The 8,217-nt window shown below is 36.2% G+C and overlaps 1 long non-coding RNA gene across 1 annotated transcript; it reads right to left on the reverse strand.

Annotated features, from left to right (window-relative positions):
• On the reverse strand, window positions 1-5,623 carry LOC116594401. The gene is made up of 3 exons (XR_004287199.1): window positions 5,608-5,623; window positions 5,129-5,255; window positions 1-101 (listed from the first exon to the last, which is right to left on the reverse strand). It is a non-coding gene; the product is annotated as an uncharacterized LOC116594401 (long non-coding RNA).
• Between the last annotated feature and the right edge of the window lie 2,594 nt (window positions 5,624-8,217).

An 8,217-nucleotide genomic window follows, 5' to 3' on the forward strand; every position in this document is an offset into this window, starting at 1 on the left:
TTTATTTTTTCTTTTAAGTTGTTCACATTGATCTTGTTTAAGTTCTATTAGTCTTTCATATGAAAGAACCACATTCTGGGTTTTCAATAAACTGACAGGATCTACATCAGAGAAAAAACAAAAACAAATAAAATATATAGGGCACCTGGGTGGCTCAGCTGCTTAAGCATCTGACTCTTGGTTTCAGCTCAGGTCATACATAATCCCAGAGTTGTCGGATCGAGCCCTGCATTGGGCTCCACTCAGCACAGAGTCTGCTTGAGATTCTATCCACCCTTCCTCCCTCCTGCTCTTTTCTTTCCCACACCCCCAGTCATGTTCGTTCTCAAATAAATTAATTAAATATAAAAAAAATTAAATAAAATATATGAGTACTTTTTGCATATAAAAGACTATATGCTTTCACATTCACTCATTCATACATTAAACAAATATATATTCAATGATTTCAATATCAAATATATTACTGGGATGCCTGGGTGTCTCAGTTGGTTAAGCATCTGCCTTCAACTCAGGTCATGATCCCAGGGTCCTGGGATCAAGCTCTACATTGGGCTCCCTACTCAGTGGAGAGTCTGCTTCTCCCCCTGTCCCTGCCCCTCCCCCTGCTTATGCACTCTGTCTCTTAAATAAATAAAATTTTTAAAAAAGCAAAACATATTACACTAAGCTCTGCAGATCTCTGGCTTTTATTTAGCTTAAAGTCTAGGGAAGGAGAACACAATTATAAATTCAGATAGTTCCTCTAATAAAAGAGTTCTATGATCACATAACATAACTTGATCTATGGTAAGAAGGGAAGATTTCCCTGAGGAACTATTCTGAGAAATGAAGGAGGAGCAGGAAGCATGTGAGCAAACGAGGAAGGAGAGCATTAAAGACAGTCTACAGCATGTGCCAAAGTTCTATTGCAATCTGCTTCTGGCCAAGATGGAGTAACAGGTACTGATTTATCTTCCTACCTGAAAAAAGCCAAACAAAAACAGGTAAAATACACTTTAAAATCATTTTCAAAGGAATTCAGGCAATGAAGGACAATGATCCCTGAAAACATAGGAAGTTAGCCTAACACATACCTGAGCTCACTGCCTTGGGACAATTTCCAGGCCATGACACAGGTGAAAAAACTGACAGACTCCACCAGACTCCCTGAGTTGAGGTGATGAAACTGAGTCTGGTGAAACTAAGACAGATGAGATCAGAGGTCAAAGCCCTGGTGAGGAGAAAGCAGAACAAAGAAAGAACCCTGGAGATCAGAAGAGTAATAACCAATGCATGCCCGTAAGGAAATCTCCTGCAACCGGGGGAAAGATCCATCTAGAAAGAGCAGAGGAAACCCTTCCTGGAGCTCACATGGCACCAGGGGCAGTATCTATCCCCATTAGCCATGCTGGAAAAACTCATAACCTGCAGCACAATGAATAGAGTTAAGTAGGTCGTGCCTCAGCAGTGGGGAATTATGAGCTCTAGGCTGAACACTACTCTGGATTCACCTAACAATTCATAAGAGCAGAATGGGAAAGGATCAAACTGTTTGTCATTAACTGAGCTAGAACTCCAAAGAAAGCATAAAAAGGTAAGTGGAGGCATAGAAGCTAATTTTTGAAAAACCAAATAGCACTTACAGAGATGTAAATTATATCAGACATGAAAAACACACTGGATTGAAATAAACACATATTAGACAGCTCAAAATAAGAGACTGAAATTTGACATCGGAAAGCTGTGAGAAAACTTCAAGTAACTAATATACAGTTCCCCAAAGAGGTAGAGGAAAGGAACAAGAAAAAATATTTGAAGAAAAAACGATGGAGGCATCTGAGTGGATTCGTTGTGGGTGTCCACCTTCAGCTCAGGTCATGATCTCATGATCTCAGGGTCCTAGGATCAAGCCCAGTGTTAGACTCCCTGATTAGAGGGGAGTCTGATTCTCCCCCTCCTTCTGCCACTCCTCCCTGGCTCGTGCACTCTCTCTTTCTCCTTCTCTCTCTCAAATAAATGAATACAATCTTTTTTAAAAAAGAAAAGAAAAAATGGCCAAAACCTTTCTAAACTTAATGAAAACTACAAACCCACAGATCCAGAAGGATCTGGCTAGGAGTGAAGAAAAGGAAGTAAAACTTTATAATTTTCTTAAACGACATATGATCTGTTATAACATTACTAGATGGAGGACTATGATGCTTAGGTCATATACTTTAGGCTCTAATCACCAAAATAGCAAAACTACAGAGTTACAGCTTGTAAGAAAAATACATACATACACATACACACACACATAAATAAAACTAAATCATAAAAATTACTTGATCAATCTGAAAGAAATCAGAAAAGAAGAGAATGCAATGAAGATTGGAATGGACAAATTGAAGTCAAACAACATGATGACAGATTCAAATCGACTACATCAATAATCACATTAAATGAAAATGGTCTGAAAGCCTCAATGAAATGGCAGACATCAAAATGGATAAAAAAGGAAGACCCAGCTATCTGCCACCTATGAAAAAAATGCATTTTAAATGTAAAAACTACAAATGTGTTAAGAGGCCAGAAACATGACAGACCACACTAACACTGGGCAAAAGAAAGCTGAGCCTGAGTGGTTACATTAATACCACACAAAATAGATTTCAAAACAAAAAACATTAGCAGCAGTAAATAAGTTCGTTTAATAATGATAAAACAGTCAACTAAAGGAAGCATAATAAACCTAAATATTTATGCATTTATTAACAGGTTCAAAATACATAAAGTAAAATTGACAGAACTTCAGTGGAACAAGCAAATTCACAATTATAGTCTGAAGGCAGAAAATCAGCAAGGACATAGTAGACTTGAACACCACTGTTCTTCTCAAGCATCCATGGAACACTTACCGAAAGAGACGATATTCTGGATCATAAAATAAATTATAATAGGAGAAGTAAGTAAAAAGAACTGAAGTCATAAGAGTGTGTTTTATGACCACAAAGAAATCAAATTATAAATCAAGAATAAAAATATCTCTGGAGAATACTCAAATATTTGCAAACTAATTAACACACATCTAAATAAACCCTGGGTCAGGGTGCCTGGGTGTCTCAGTCAGTTAAGTGTCTGCCTTCGGCTCAGGTCATGATCTCAGCGTCCTGGGATCAAGCCCCACACTGGGCTCCCTGATTAGAGGGGAGTCTTCTTCCCCCCTCCCAGCTCATGCTCTCTCTTTCTCTCTCTCTCACTCTCAAATAAATAAATTTTAAATAACCCCTGGGTCAAAGAAGTAAAGAAAAAAGAAATTAGAAAATATTCTGAACTGAATGGAAATGAACATATAACACATAAGAATTTCTGGAATCCTGCAGTAGCAGCACACACATGAACATTTATAGCACTGAATGTATGTACTAAAAAAGAAGAAAAGCCTCAAACTGATGACCTTTGGCTCCACCTTAAGAAATTAGTAAAATAGTAGTTAAAGAAAAGTTTGATAAACTTTGGTTATGTAGAAAAATCTGACAGAATTTTTTAAAAAGCTACTAAAACTAATAAGTAAACTTACTAAGTTCAAGAATAAACCTGGACCCATACCCTGTATCATAAATAAAAAAGAATTCAAAATGGGGGTGCTTGCATGGCTCAGTCAGTTAAGTGGCTGCCTTCGGCTCAGGTCATGATTCATGGGTCCTGGGATCGAGCCCCATGTCCAGCCCTCTGCTCAGCAGGGAGACTGTTTCTCCATCTCCCTCAGCCTGCCATTCCCCCTGCTCATGATTTCTCTGTCAAATAAATAAATAAACAAATAGAATCTTAAAAAAAAAAAAAGAATACAAACTAGATCTCACGGATCACAGATCGAAATGTAAGACCTAAAACTATAAAACTTTGTTATTCAACTGCAAAACTTCTAAAAGAAAGCAGAGAGAAAACCTCTGAACTTGTGCTAGGCAAATATTTCTCATATAGGAACACCAAAAGCAAAAATTCATAAAAGAACAAAGGTATAAACTGGACTTCATCAAAAAAGAAAAACTGCTCTTCAAAAGATATTGCTGAGAGAATGAAAAGTCACAGTCTGGGAGAAAATCTTTGCAAAAAAAAAATACAGGTGATAAAGGAACTATATCTAGAATATACAAAGAATTCTCAAAACTCAACAGGTAAGAAAACCCAATTTTTAAAGTGACAAAGGATTTGGACAGTTCAAAGAAGATATACAGATGGCAAATAAGCCCACAAATATATGCTCAACATTATAAGTTATTAGGGAAATGTATATTAAAACCATAATGATACATATACTACAGTCCCATCAGAACATCTGAGATTTAAAAAACTGACAATACTAAGTGTTCATGAATATACAGGGAGAAATCAGAACTCTCAGACATTGCTGGTGGGAACTGAAAATGGTGCAACTACTTTAGAAAACCATTCGGCAGTTTCATAATGAGGGATTACAAAGAGACACGAGACGTAAGGGTTATTTACCTGCCTGAATTACAGTTATGGTTTCATATGCATATACATATGTCAAAACTATCAAATTATACACTTTATACATGTGCAGTTGTCCTAACTTAAGCTGTTGAGGGGAAAAAAGCTCTATTGTAAGGAAAAATATCTAAAACAGTGACTGAGATATGGACAGAAGAATATGAAACAATCCAAGATGAGGCTGAGAACTGTGGTCTTTCATCCCAGAACGATGAGAAGTAATAGCTAAGCTTTAAGCGAGGGGGTCACGTGATGAAATATAAATTTTTTAAAAATATATGGTAACTATGGTTGCAGAGTAGACCAAGATTCTGGGAGGAGGCATGACAAGGAAAACGGTCCCGAGGTTGTTTCAGTATTCTAGGACAAATATAGTGGTAACCTGGCCTTGGGTGAAGGCACAGAAGAGGAGAGTTAACACACATCAGGTGTGCCATTCCCATGATGAAAAGTATAGTGGAAATTACGGCTCTTTGCTAAGAGTATTCAACATTTCTCTATTTTCATATAAAATGTATTTCTGAGATGAGTAGCTCTATAACACATCAGTGTTGTATGGTACAGCACTAGACAAGAAGTGCACATATTACTATAGTAATGTACATACAAAGGCTTCATATTTACACAATGGTCTTACTTTTACAATACATACCATGCTGTTCAGTTAGCAACATGCAAGCCATATGATGACAGTCAGGCATGTGGAAATCCTCCGAAATTGTTTCAGATGACAAAGTTAAGTCATTGAAGTCATCCATAGAATCAATTGTTTTTTTGACCTACAAATAAATAATACTACTTCAAAATGTTCCCTGAATATTGATAAAATATACTGAGTGTAGAGAGATGATAAATACACATATCTCTTTATAGGAGCAAAAAAAAAGGTACTTTCAAAAGGACTGATTTTTATCAAAACGACCTTTATCAATAGCTAGTGTTTCTGAACAACTTTTTCAAAGTATATGTCTGTACAACAAAGGCAGATTTTCTCTTTTTTCACTATACCTTTCCTAAAGTAATCTTTTATCATGGAATAATATTCCTGATAAACATTATTTATTAAAATAACATAATAAAATAAAAATTTAAAAATTAATAAATAAAAAAATCTTCTATATATGTATTTACCTCTTCCTTGACATTAGACGTTTTCTTTGAAGATCTAAAAAAAAACAATTCTTTTCAGTCAAATATTAAATACTTAAAATATAAGGAATATCTAAATCATATCTAAACTATATTATTAATAATGTTAACAAAGCACTAAATTCAGATCAAACTGAGCAAAGGAAAATCATAACATTACTTGCATTATTTGATACAAAGAAATATACCACATTTTTTGTTGTCATTTTCAATAAATCAAGCTTTTACTGGTTCTAAAAACTATTTGGAAACTGCAAGTTAAGTTCTGATATGGAAGAAACCCTTTTTAAATAATCATGATATTAGTGTTTTGAGGATCTATTGTGTAAATACTATGCATTTATGAAAACTTCACATGTTTTAAAGCTATTTTAAGCCTCACAACAATCTTACAAAACATAGGTAATTATATTAGGTATTTTACACAGGAAGAAAATGAGGCACAGAAAAAAGTAACTTCCCAAAGCTAGTACAGGTGGTCAGGAGTAGACCCAGAATTCAAATCCAGGAAATGTGCCTTCAAAACACGTGTTTTACAGCATATGGTGAAAGTAATATTTAAGTGTTTTTAAGTAATCGGATAGCAAATGAATCTATTAGTATTCCATTTTTAGCTATAATTGTAATAATAATTCATAAATCTTAACCATTTTTTAAATAAAAAGACTACATATGTAGGCAATATTGAAAATCTACTTTCAAACAACTCAAGATTTGCTTCTTCTACAGAAGCTGATCAATGGGCATTCATTTATTTATTCAACTGTTTACTCCCAAACAGACACTTATTGAGTATACTATATATGTGTCAATGACACTGTTGGTACAGGAATCTTCGGCTTTTGTAATTTAGAACTTTATAAACCAAAAGTAATAATCTATGATAGATTGATAAATAAAATCTTCCCCCTTCCCCCAGAATCTAAACAAATATTAAGTAAATATAACCAGATAATACAAAGTCCCTAATAAATGCATAACCATTCATGATACTGTCAAAGGCACTGAATATCTAAAATTATCAAGGAATGGGGGTGCCTGGGTGACTCAGTGGGTTAAAGCCTCTGCCTTCAGCTCAGGTCATGAACCCAGGGTCCTGGGATCAGGTCCTGCATTGGGCTCTCTGCTCAGCAGGGAGCCTGCTTCCCTTCCTCTCTCTCTGCCTACTTGTGATCTCTCTCTCTCTCTGTGTCAAATAAATAAATAAAATCTTTAAAAAAACAAAAGCTAATGTTTTGGGGAGCCTGGGTGGCTCAGTTGGTTAAGCCACTGCCTTTGGCTCAGTGGCCTTCTCCCCTCTTGTGCTCTCTCTTACTCTCTATCCCTCTCTCTTAAATAAATGCTCGACATTTCTCTTATACCATACACAAAGATAAACTTGAAATGGATCAAAGACCTCAATGTGAGGCAGGACTCTATCAAAATCGTAGGGGAGAACAGAGGCAGTAATCTCTTCGACATAGGCCACAGCAGCTTCTTTCAAGACGTCTCCAAAGGCAAAGGAAACAAAAGTGAAAATGAACTTTTTGGGACCTCCTCAAGAAAAAAAAGTTTCAACAAATGAAACAATCAACAAAACAAAGATACAACCCATGGAATAGGAGAAAATATTTGCAAATGACACTACTGACAGAAGGCTGATATCCAAGATCTAATAAAGAACTCCTCAAACTTAACACAAAAAAAAAAAACAGAAAATCACATCAAAAAATGGGCAGAGACATGAACACACACTTCTTCAAAGAAGACATACAAATGGCTAATGAACACATGAAAAAATGGTCATCTTCACTAGCCATCAGGGAGATTCAAACCAAAACCACATTGAGATACTACCTTACACCAGTTAGAATGGCCAAAATCAACAAGACAGTGAACAACAAGTGTTGGAGAAGATGTGGAGAAAGGGGAACCCTCTTACACTATTGGTGGGAATGCAAGTTGGTACAGCCACTTTGGAAAACAGTGCAGAGATTCCTTAAGAAATTAAAAATAGAGCTTCCCTATGACCCTGTAATTGCACTACTGGGATTTACCCCAAAGATACAGATGTAGTGAAAAGAAGAGCCATCTGTACCCCAATGTTCATAGCAGCAATGGTCACAATCCCCAAACTGTGGAAAAAGCCAAGATGCCCTTCAACAGACAAATGGATAAAGAAGATATGGTCCATATATACAATGCAATATTATGCCTCCATCAGAAAGGGTGAATACCCAACTTTTGTATCAACATGGACAGGACTGGAGGAGATCATGCTGAGTGAAATAGGTCATGCAGAGAGAGCCGATTATCATATGGTTTCACTTATTTGTGGAGCAAATAATAACATGGAGCACATTGGGAGATAGAGAGGAAATGTGAGTTGGAGGGAATCGGAGGGGGAGACAAACCATGAGAGTGGTGGACTCTGAGAAAAAAACTGAGGGTTTTGGAGGGGTTGGGGTGGGGGGTTGGTTGAGCCTGGTGGTGGGTATTAAGGAGGGCACAAATTGCATGGAGTGCTGGGTGTGGTCCATAAACAATAAATATTGGAGCACTGAGAAAAAATTAAATTTTAAAAAATCCTTTAAAATATTTTTAAAAGATTTA

This window comes from Mustela erminea, chromosome 6, assembly GCF_009829155.1.
Source record: "Mustela erminea isolate mMusErm1 chromosome 6, mMusErm1.Pri, whole genome shotgun sequence".
NCBI lineage: Eukaryota > Metazoa > Chordata > Mammalia > Carnivora > Mustelidae > Mustela > Mustela erminea.